General features: G+C 43.0%; 1 protein-coding gene across 4 annotated transcripts in view; it reads left to right on the plus strand.

Moving 5' to 3' along the window:
• The window catches only part of LOC147029652 (uncharacterized), a 443,651-nt gene that overhangs the window by 64,122 nt on the left and 369,041 nt on the right, over positions 1-10,488 (plus strand). The gene's annotated exons all lie outside the window — the stretch shown is intronic.

Raw genomic sequence — 10,488 nt, forward strand, 5'->3', positions numbered from 1 at the left:
AGGGGTGCTACCCATGGGTTACCCAATGGGAGTGCTGTCATAAATATGATAGGCATCTGAAGACTCACAAATAGTGCACACACACACGCACACGCACACGCACACACACACACACCGAGATGGATACTTTAAGACCTAGGAGGGTTCCGTTCCACCTTCTCAAACCCGCATATGAAGAAAACAACCAACAACACATACCTTCCACGACCCTATCGGCTATCACACACCACTGTTATACTTGTTCGAGATCTCTCAGTCGAATGTAATTGCCGTTTTTAAAGCCATCATATCTAATATCATAGAATATATGCACACTTGAAACTTAACACTGACCGCAATGTCCCAGAAGGTTTTACGATCTTCAAAAACAAACCGTCTCCCAGAGGTGCTGTGTCTCCAAGTCTGCATCATGCATCATTACATTCATTTCATGTACTGATATAAAGATAAGAACAAAATTGATTGAATGACTTAAGGTTCTCTGGGCTTCCCTTAATTGCGTCCTTTGAAATTATAGAAAAAGGAATCACTCTTGTTGCTATATAACCATGCAATGCATATATCCGAACTATTAAAGCTTAGCCAAACTTAGCGTAACATGTGCTTTCCAGTTGTCAGGTGTTCAATTCTCCAGGCAGAGCAGAAACACTCAATATGGAAAGAATCAAACTTCTTTACTTTGGTGTATGAGCTCAGCAATGCTTCAGCGATACGTCACAGTCATGTCAGGCCTCATGCATATAACGGATATTTTCTGCCTGTTATTGATATAATTAAAGGTCGCCAGGTAGCGTGGCTGGACAGTATAGTTTTCAGAGCACTGTTCACTCATTTGGAGGAGTTTTAAAATCCTTGCGTCACATTCATGCTCAATGTGTTTGTGCAAAAACATACTTCGTGGACAAAGTCGAAATCCCCATTTGAATCACAAATAGATACATATTGTGGTCATCTATTTATTATTTACTCAACAATTCCATTATAGCCTTTGTTATTAGGATAAGGTTCGAAATAAGGTTGGGTAGAAGAATTACAACGAAGTTAGAATGCCAAAGGAGTGTTGCTTTATGATACCTGAACGTTTACATATTATTTTGCCGATAAACCATGTTTCATCTATTCTGTAGTATCGAGACTCATAGAAGAAATATGGCAGAATTTTTGACATCCTTGGCTGCTCCTCTCCCCGCAAATCCCCTCCACCCCTCGTCCATAGGTTTTGGAGCATTCTCTCCACGATTTAAGACTACACTGCCAGAGCGCGCATCCTATACCTTTGTTACAGATTGAGCTAAACACAAAACAATGTTTTACCCCATGACAGAGGATAATTGTTAGATTGCAGGTAAGGTGATAATTCATTTTTGTAAACACTTTATTTGAAAAAGATACGTTTCTTATTGACAAAAACGTTTTGTCGAGCAACGTATGCAATTAAATACTTTGCATGCTTATACAGTAAATGTTATCACTGATTCACAATTAACAGAACACATGGAGTGTTCAGAACGAATCATAAATAAACTCTGCCAGGAGCTGAGCAATGGAGGCAGCACTGGAACAACAAACTGCAAATTCAATGATTGATCTTCTTGGAGCTGCCTGTCTCCACTTCTTGGGATCAATCACACATACTAGTGGAAATGGTTATTAGCATTTGCAGCCTTAACTCCTTTTCATTGTCTGAACGACACTCATTGAAGTTGATCAAAGGTTATCCACACATACATGGAGTAATTGTAAAATCTTAATGGGTTGCACATTTGTGCATTTCTATAAAGAGTAAGTAAACATTGTACAGCTGTTTGAAATGTGTTTTTACTTACAGCATTCTATAAACAAAGAATTATTCAAGATATTATTAAAGCATGTTATAGAAGTAAGGCTGTATGGGTAAGGAGTGAGGGTTTTTGTAGTTGAGACTGGAGAGAAGGTAGAGGTTGACAGTGGGATGCAATGTTTAGAAGAGGTATCCAAAAGGTGCTTGGACCAGCTTGTGAACATGCAGTGTTCGCAATAACTGCAGACACACCAGAAATCCAACTGCTTTTAACAACTGCTGTAAAAGTTTGTTTTTCATACAAAATAAGCATATTGGGCTCATCCATTTATTATTTAATTCAAAAATGCCAGGAATTTGGAGCCTGCCCCAACCCCTTCCCATTTCCCTGCTTGTCACAGAAATTCCTTCCCACATCTCCTCCTCCAAACCTTATGACCCCACGCATGCGAAGCGAACAGTGGGGTTCAGCAATAGGTTCACTTCTGTCTGTCTGTCTGTCCATGTATCCATCTAAAACATCAGTTTATGATCGAGGAGTAACTTAATTTCAATTGAATGTTAGATTTTCAACATGAATCGGAACATGAATCAGAAAACGAACCTATAGTTTAGCAGTACATTTGCTCTAAATTTGTTTCGATCTCAGATTCCTTCCCTTCAGATTCGCAGAGAGGAGAAGGATACTGTTTTTGTCTGTCTTCCTGTCTGGCAGTCAAACAAAATTGAAAATCATTCCAAACATGAAAGTTACTGTTTTTAAGGATGTTAAAAAGGACACGTACAACAGGCACAAATACCTCATGTCACGTGTTACATAAGGTGGTTTAAAAGGTGGTATTAACGGCAGTAAGCTACTGAAATTAATTTGCAATCCAACCTTTACAATCTTTATTTTATTTAAATTGAATAACAACAATAATTTTTAATAGTATTATGAACTTTTATATCACGCCGGGATCTGTTAAGTGATGATGCTCATAGTGCGGAACAAAACAAAACAAAATTTGGCACGAGGCAAATAGATATATTCTGTACATCTTAATCTAGAATAATAATAACGTGTGTGTGTGTCGTCCATTTATCAGGTGCATCCTCGGCCACCTTCTCTCGATGGGGTCTTAAGCCACATCCTAAGTTGCCTCGCTGAGGACTGAATTCACCATTTTGCTCAGCCTGCTCAACATTGCCTTGATTTGGAACAGGCCGCAACGGTTTATGAATGATAAAGTGCTCAATTTTTTTTTTACACTTTTTTCAGTGATATCATCAAATTCCTAATCTGTATACCTTCGAATTGCTGAATACATCACTTTTGTAAGTGCTATAGTATTCAAATTAGGAGCTTGGAGCGATATGCATGATAGGATGCAGTTTTCCATGATATACTCTCATGAACAAATTTAATTATAGAATGGAAATATAATTTGAGTTTCACGGATCGGATCACATGGACTAAATAACTCAAAATCTGGAGTGAAATCTGAAAATGTTAAGAAATCGGCGATATTTAGTTTTTTGCCATGACCAATCATCTTGCTCTTGCTTGCCAAGCCAGGCGCTCCTTCTCAACCATTTAATTGGAGTGCTTGTTTGAGTGCTTAAGCCACTTTGCCGAGCACCCTCCAGTTGATAGCGGTACAGTTCGTGTCCTGATTGGGATGTACAGTTGGCAGTTGCTAAAAGGTAGAGGTACAAAAGGGTAGATTACGATCTGTAAAGGGACTCTCTGCAGGTGTGTGTGCACGCCTGCATGCTTGGTTACGGGCACCGTGGTGGCAAAATTTCATCCCGTGTCTTATGATGAAGATTGGTGGTGGAGGTTTTAAGTTTTAACCTCAGCAGCATATGAACGATTACGTTTTCCTTTGTCCTCGTGACTTTCGAAAGCAATTGGTTACTTTTTGAGAACTGGTTCTGCCTTACAAAGGTTATATGGTTTCTTTTTGTGAGTTTCAAAGCAAAATACATTTGATAACACCCGATTTCTGAGCCGTTTGCCATATTAATGTGTTTTCTAAATTACAGAGCCAAATTTTTTCTACCCACATAACGATTGGCAGCACAACTCTTTGAAATGTCTTCAATGCAATTCTGCTTCCGATTTTTGAGGTGATTGTTGGGTCTCTCCGGAATCTCTGCCGACTTTCTCAAAGATAAGTTTTCGGTCATTGTTTTTCACGTTTTCACTGTTTATTTTGTTGCCTCCATGTTACTGTGTGTTCCCAGATTGGTTTTGTTTCAAAATCTGTGCTATTTGGTGAGTTTTCATCAGTCTTGTCAAATCGAATTTCCCTGAGGTCTACCCGTCTTCCCGTCTCTGTGCACGATTGTGTTTATTTGTATTTTCTCCTTATTACCATCAGTTCTTATTTTCTGCACTTTTCCTAACACCCTTCTTCTATCCCTTCCAACTATACCCTCTGCTTCATGTTTTAAAATATTGTTACGAATTCGCGCCCGCCGGCATGCGATCGGCCACGTAACTCGAATCGCGACACGTCGCCCACCGGACGGTCAATTCAGTCGTGACCCTCCGGGAACTACCGCCCGGAGCCAGTCACGGGTGGGGGTTTAACCTCACCACAACTCAGTCCGCATTCTACCCGCGCGAAATAAGGTCCGATCGCCGAATGCTCGATTTACCCAAGTACTCACGCGAGTAGCGTACCGAGGAGTTGTAGCACGCTACAGGTCGACTCCGGACACGAACCGCTTAAGCGGCTCGTTCCGTGCTGCAGAGATAACCGAGCGGAGTTATCGTCGACCTCGACGGTTCAGATTATTTACCGGGCGTTTTAAACCCACTATCAATCCCTTACGTGATGCAAGATGGAGATTCAATAAAAGGAAGGAGACGAAGCAAAGCGGGAAACAGTTCAACTAGCAATGCACATTTATTACGGAAACACGGAAGGCACGTATATACAGCCAAGACAAAATGCAACAAAAGCAAATGCAATACAACCGAATAAAAGGGCAATTATTTACAACACTTATACAGTTCTACTTGTCGGGACTCGGCGCCACATAACTCATTCGAAAAAGCAAAGGAAAGAAAGCCACCCTCACAGGCAAGGAGGCAGACAGGTCCGTGAACCAAATGTACGTGGATCCTGGAGGAGCGGCCAGGTCCACGAGACCGAGAAGGTCTTACCCGCGTCTTCGTGACGCGATGGCGGGCAAGCCGCAATGTCCACGCCGCTGTGCCCCTGGCGTGGTCGGCGAGCCCTCTCCAGCGTGCTCCGCGCAAGCAGTTTGGTTGGCACCACGTTTAGGGTGAGGGAGGAACGGGGCCCCAAGGCACTATCTCAGCGCGGATGGGGGGGGGGGAATTGCTGATGCTCAGGGAGAGGGGAATGGCTGGCTGGCTTGGGTGCTGCGACGAGACGAGCGAACCCCACACCGTAACCTCGATGCCGACCGCCGTATTCACTCGACTCGAACTTGAACTCTTCACTTGCCCCGACCAGCCGCCTGCAACTGAACCGCAACTCCAACCGCCGCCTGCAACTGAACCGCAACTCCAACCGCCGCCTGCAACTGAACCGCAACTCCAACCGCCACCTGCAACTGAACCGTGTGAGTCGCCTTGTGCTCGCCTCTTTATAGGCCTCAGGAGGAGCCTATATGCAAATTTCAGGATCAAAACGCGATTGGAGGTGGGGCCACGTCACCCTCTGTTCAGCCATTGGTGTGGAAAAAGGGGGTGTGAAGCCTTTTTGCTCCGAATTCCTCTCGTAAAGAATCCACGTTCAGCGCGCTTGGAGGCGGGGCCATATTGCCCGACGCTCGCCCATTGGACGATGAAAAAGGGGGCGTGAAGCCTTCCTGATCCGATTTCTCCCTCGGAAAGGCCGTCATTCGCGCTTGCGGCTCGATACCAATCGCCGAACGGGCCCTAGACGGCACGACGTTTGGTGTTGACTGGTGGTGTGGTCGATGGTTGTTGAAGGTAGTGGGGGGTTTGCTGTGGTGGTTTGGTGGTTGGCGGGCGTCGTTTGGGAATGGCGGTGAAGCGATGTTTGCGGGATGGAGTTGTGAAAGTAAAGGTAGTGGCTGTTTGCGTTGTTGGCGGCTTAATGGTCGAAAATAACAATAGAGAAAGAAAAATGGCTAACTCAAAGCGTTGCAGCCCGGATGAATCACACACATTCCCTCTATACAACGCATTTTGGCTAACTACACATGAACTTACCGATATATCTCACCTGAGGACTCTATGGTGTAATGCGAATTTCCACAACCGTAACACTATATTAAAAAATGCAACAAAAAAAACTTTTTCCCTCCTTTCCTTATTCCCTTCGCAACCATGTGACTTCCTCTTATGACTCTTCTTCCTCCTTCTTTTTCTGATCTACCATCTTCCTTCTACTTTTTCTGACCCACATTCACCATACACCTTCACGATTTATTCTTCAACCTTTCCTTTGCCTAATCTTACCTAATCTTTAAATAAATAAATAAATAAAAACATACATTTCTTTATATCTTTTCACTTCTCACCTTACACCTCTCGTCACCACATGTTTCTCTACCCCCTCTTCCTCTTCCTGTAACTTTCGCCAAACAACCAGCTTCCTTCTACTTTAGCCGATCCAAATTCTCCAATACTTTCACGATTTTTCTTAATTCTTTCCTTTACCTAATCTCACCTAATCTTTATCAAAAAATCAATAATATTTAAAAAACGGTCTCTTAAAATGTTTCAACTTCCTCTTCCACACATGTGGTTCTTGGTATCGTGTCATAATTCACAACTCTTCTTCTTCTTCTTCTTCTTCTTCTTCTTCTTCTTCTTCTTCATCTTCTTCGTCTTCTTCTTCAAAAGACAGTTCTCAATTCTACCTTTCCTTCATCCCGTGTCTAAAAAGTCCCACTGTTACAACATTTCGTTTCTCTATTCTCTTCATTCTCCTTTATTGCATCCCTCATGTAATATCTTTAATCGCATCTCTGACTTTAAAGAGCAGGTTTTGGGTCGCTGATGACTTCGCGTGATTTGAAGGCTGTAATCACATTAATAATCGTTGGGGTATTTATTTTCTTACATTTGAAACTCAAAATATGCTAAAATTAACTTTTAAGTCAAAACTTTTGGCAGTGATCGAAAAACAGACCGGAATTTACCGAAGATGCTATGACGTCACGTTCTCTGAAAACTTCGTGAACATTCGGAAACAGCATGTGAACAATGGCAAGATGCGAATCAGAGTGATTTCAGTGGCGATGAAATTGAGTGTTTTCATTCCGATATTGCCGAGGACGAGTCGGAGGATGATGGGAATTTATACAATGGAGTTTCTGGCCCTGAGCCATATAAATTTGAGCCACTTACAAGTGCCAGAAAAGGGCCTTTTTCGTGTACTAGTGGCAGGACCGACTGTCCGGCAGTTCACACTGACAGACTCCACCAGACAGATTGGTTTGTAAATTTTCATTTTCTTGTTCGATGCATAAAATAATGTAAAGTTTGATTCGTCTGTGACTTGATATAATAATTTTTAACCCTCTAGTCACTCAAGAGTCAGAAATAGAATGAATTAAAAATGGACCCAAATATATTATGCACCGTAGCTTTTGGCGTTGAAGTCTTTCTGACAGCTGAGCTTGACCCCAGCGAAAGTGAACAGTAAGAACAAACCCCAACTTTCAAGAGACTTGTGGCATATAAATACCAAAACATTTTTAGCCTCATTGGGAAATATTCTACCAAATTTCGAAAAAAAGGTGGAGAATTGATCAATTTTTTACAATTGAAATGAAATAGCCCAATTTGCTGATGCTGTTAAAAAATTAATTTAATCAACAATAAGTTGATTTGTTGAGATTTTTTCATGCTTGTGCTTTTCAGAAAGTTTATTTATGTGTTTTTCCATGTACTCTTTAAGAATACATTACAAGGTTTTTCTCACTTAAACTCAACAATTGATTCTGTGACAGAGCAGTATTTGGAGAACTTGTCAACCAACAATTCATATTCACAGAGTGGTGATCAGATGTGTTTACGCCTTCGTTATCCTCGGGTGTGAAATGGTCACCACAAAGGACACGTCTATCCAAAGGGTCCTCTTTTCCCGTTTTCTTTGGTGGAAAATTCGCCCATTTTGTTTGTACAAATCTTATCCACTGCCGGCGAATGTTTGATTTCTTCGGGAATCGGTGGGAGCGATTACCCGTTTTCCAGCCGTTTTTCGCAAAACATGACGACACACATACAAGGCATGATGTACAAATATCCAAATAACTTTGTTCTACAATAAGTAAAAATAAAAAAGGATAATACAGACAGTTGCAAGCTCAAAAAAAGCGAAGAAACGGCCCGCTGAACTGGACACTTCTTCAATGAGCGAGTGAGCATCCGCTTTGTTTTGGAGAACGTGATGTCACCATCCATATATGGCACGCGGCTGTTTTTTTCAACAGCCTCGAGAAATAACAACTTCGGAGTTAAATTTCATTAATTTTCCCAATAGTTAGGCAACCACAATAGTTTGCATCGAACTATTTAATGCACATATAATCATACTGATAAATTTTCAGAACATGTTTGGTGACCCACAACCTGCTCTTTAAAATTTTTAAATCCCAGTTCGCAATGCATGTTCGTGTTCCCTAAGTCGTCTTTTTTTTCCAACTTCAGTGTCAATTCACCCCACCTCCTTAACTCTACCTCCTCCTAACCCTTAACTTATTATCCCCTCTCCTTACCCCTACCATCTTTCCCTCATCCTACCTCCACTCTTAGCACCTCTTCACTGTCTTCTGCTTCAGTATCAGCTCCTCCTCTGATGTCCCAAAGTGTGTGGTATTCTAACATCTGTGGGCTCCATTCTAACCCAACAAATATTTCCTTCTCTCAATCAGTACACTCCTCAACACTGCAAACATGCTACTTGTTTAATCTCATCACACCTCCCTCCTCTTCCCAACCCCTCAAATATTGTACCTTCCCCTGCCCACTCCCTTCTTCACTATCCCATGACCGTCTCATCCTTTCCCTCTCCCCACCTCTCCCATTTCTATCCTGCGCCTTGGCTGTGCCTGCTCTCATCATCTCCCCTCCCTCTCAAAGCTTCTCTCTCACCATTCCCTTTCAAAGCAACCTTCACACTCTTCCCCCTCCAAGCTTCACTCTCACCTTTCTCAAAAATTCCACCCTCAACTTACCCCTCTCACCTTCTCGCTCCAATCTCCCCCCCTCACGTCCCCTTCTCAAAGTCACCCCCTCACATCCACAAAGCTGCCTCATTCCCCTGCCCTCTCTCTTGCATCTCATCACCCCATCTCCTCCAATCTTCAACTGCCTTCTGCCCCCTCTCTCATTACTCCCCACTGTACCTCAACCCATCACCACCAAGCCTTTTCTCCTCATCTGGCCCTCTCCACTAGCTCTTCTGCAACCCCCCACACTCTTTCAACAACTCTCCTTATCTCCCCCCTCCTCTCTCGTCCTCCCCAATCCCCTCCCCTTCCCTGCACTCAAAGCCTCCTCTCCTCCCTCTTCATTAACAGTGTGGACCTCAAACATCCAGGGCTTTTGCTCAAACCTGACAGATCTATCCATATAGGTAGCCACTGACAAACCAGACATAATCTGTTTAACAGAAACTTTCTTCCTTCAAGACATATCTGACTCCCTCGTATCTCTCTCTGGTAACTCCCTCATCCGGTATGACAGAACTGAACCTCGTCCTGGTGGAGGAGTTGCTCTCTTCATCAAAGAGTATTCCTCACTCTGCATGCACTGCCCTCACTTCTCCACACCCCCAGGAATACTTCTGGCTTCGGCTTCCCCTCCACTTCCACCTCATGTATGTATGTTTGTTTTATGGTGAACCAGACAGTGATGACTCCATTTAAAACTCACTATCCGAAAACATGGACTAACTTCTGTCCTATCATCCGAATTCTCTCTTCCTCAAATGCAGTGACTTCAATTGCCATCATGCCAGTTGTCTAGATATGGGTTCCTCCCTCACCTTCCATAACACTTCAGTAAAAGACTTCTGTGATGCATTGGCACTGACTCAATCTGTCAACTTCCTGACCCAGATCTCAACCAATGGTACTCCATTTCTTTTGGATCTGATATTGACCAATTTCCCTGCAAATATCTGCTGTTCTTCCTTCGCTCCAATTGGTTCATCTGACCATATGCTCATCAAAGTAGACATCTCTCCATCTGTTATTGGAGAACCACCTCAGCTCCATCGAGTCTGGCATTTCACTCAAGCCGACTGGCTGGGACTTCAAGCAGTCATCAAACTTCTAGACTGGTCTCTCATCTCTACTTTCTCCAACATCATTTCATCCTGGGAATTCTTTCAAAGAAACTTCGTCTCTCTCATGCACAGATTTATCCCATCTCGTCTTCAGTTGTCAAACCCTTCCTCCCGCCCATGGTAGACTGAAGCTTGTGGCGAGGCAGTTGTCCTGAAACAACTAGCCTTCGCCTCATGGAAAGCAAATGCAACTGAAGGCAATCTCAGTTCCTTCCACAAAGCTCGGAATAAGTGTGTGTCTACCCTCAGGAGAGTCAGAAAACATCTTTCTAATCTCAAGTCTGAACTTTCAAACCTGTCTCCCTCCTGCAAATCCTGGTAGCATCTAGCTAAGTCTGCATCTGGTATATGTTCCACCTCCATCCCCTCCCTTTCCTCAAATGACCGCAGAACTGATGCTGCACATGAAAAGGCTGAATG

Source organism: Eptatretus burgeri, chromosome 3 (genome assembly GCF_056783735.1).
Source record: "Eptatretus burgeri isolate ZD-2024b chromosome 3, Ebu_testis_v1, whole genome shotgun sequence".
In the NCBI taxonomy this organism is placed as follows: domain Eukaryota; kingdom Metazoa; phylum Chordata; class Myxini; order Myxiniformes; family Myxinidae; genus Eptatretus; species Eptatretus burgeri.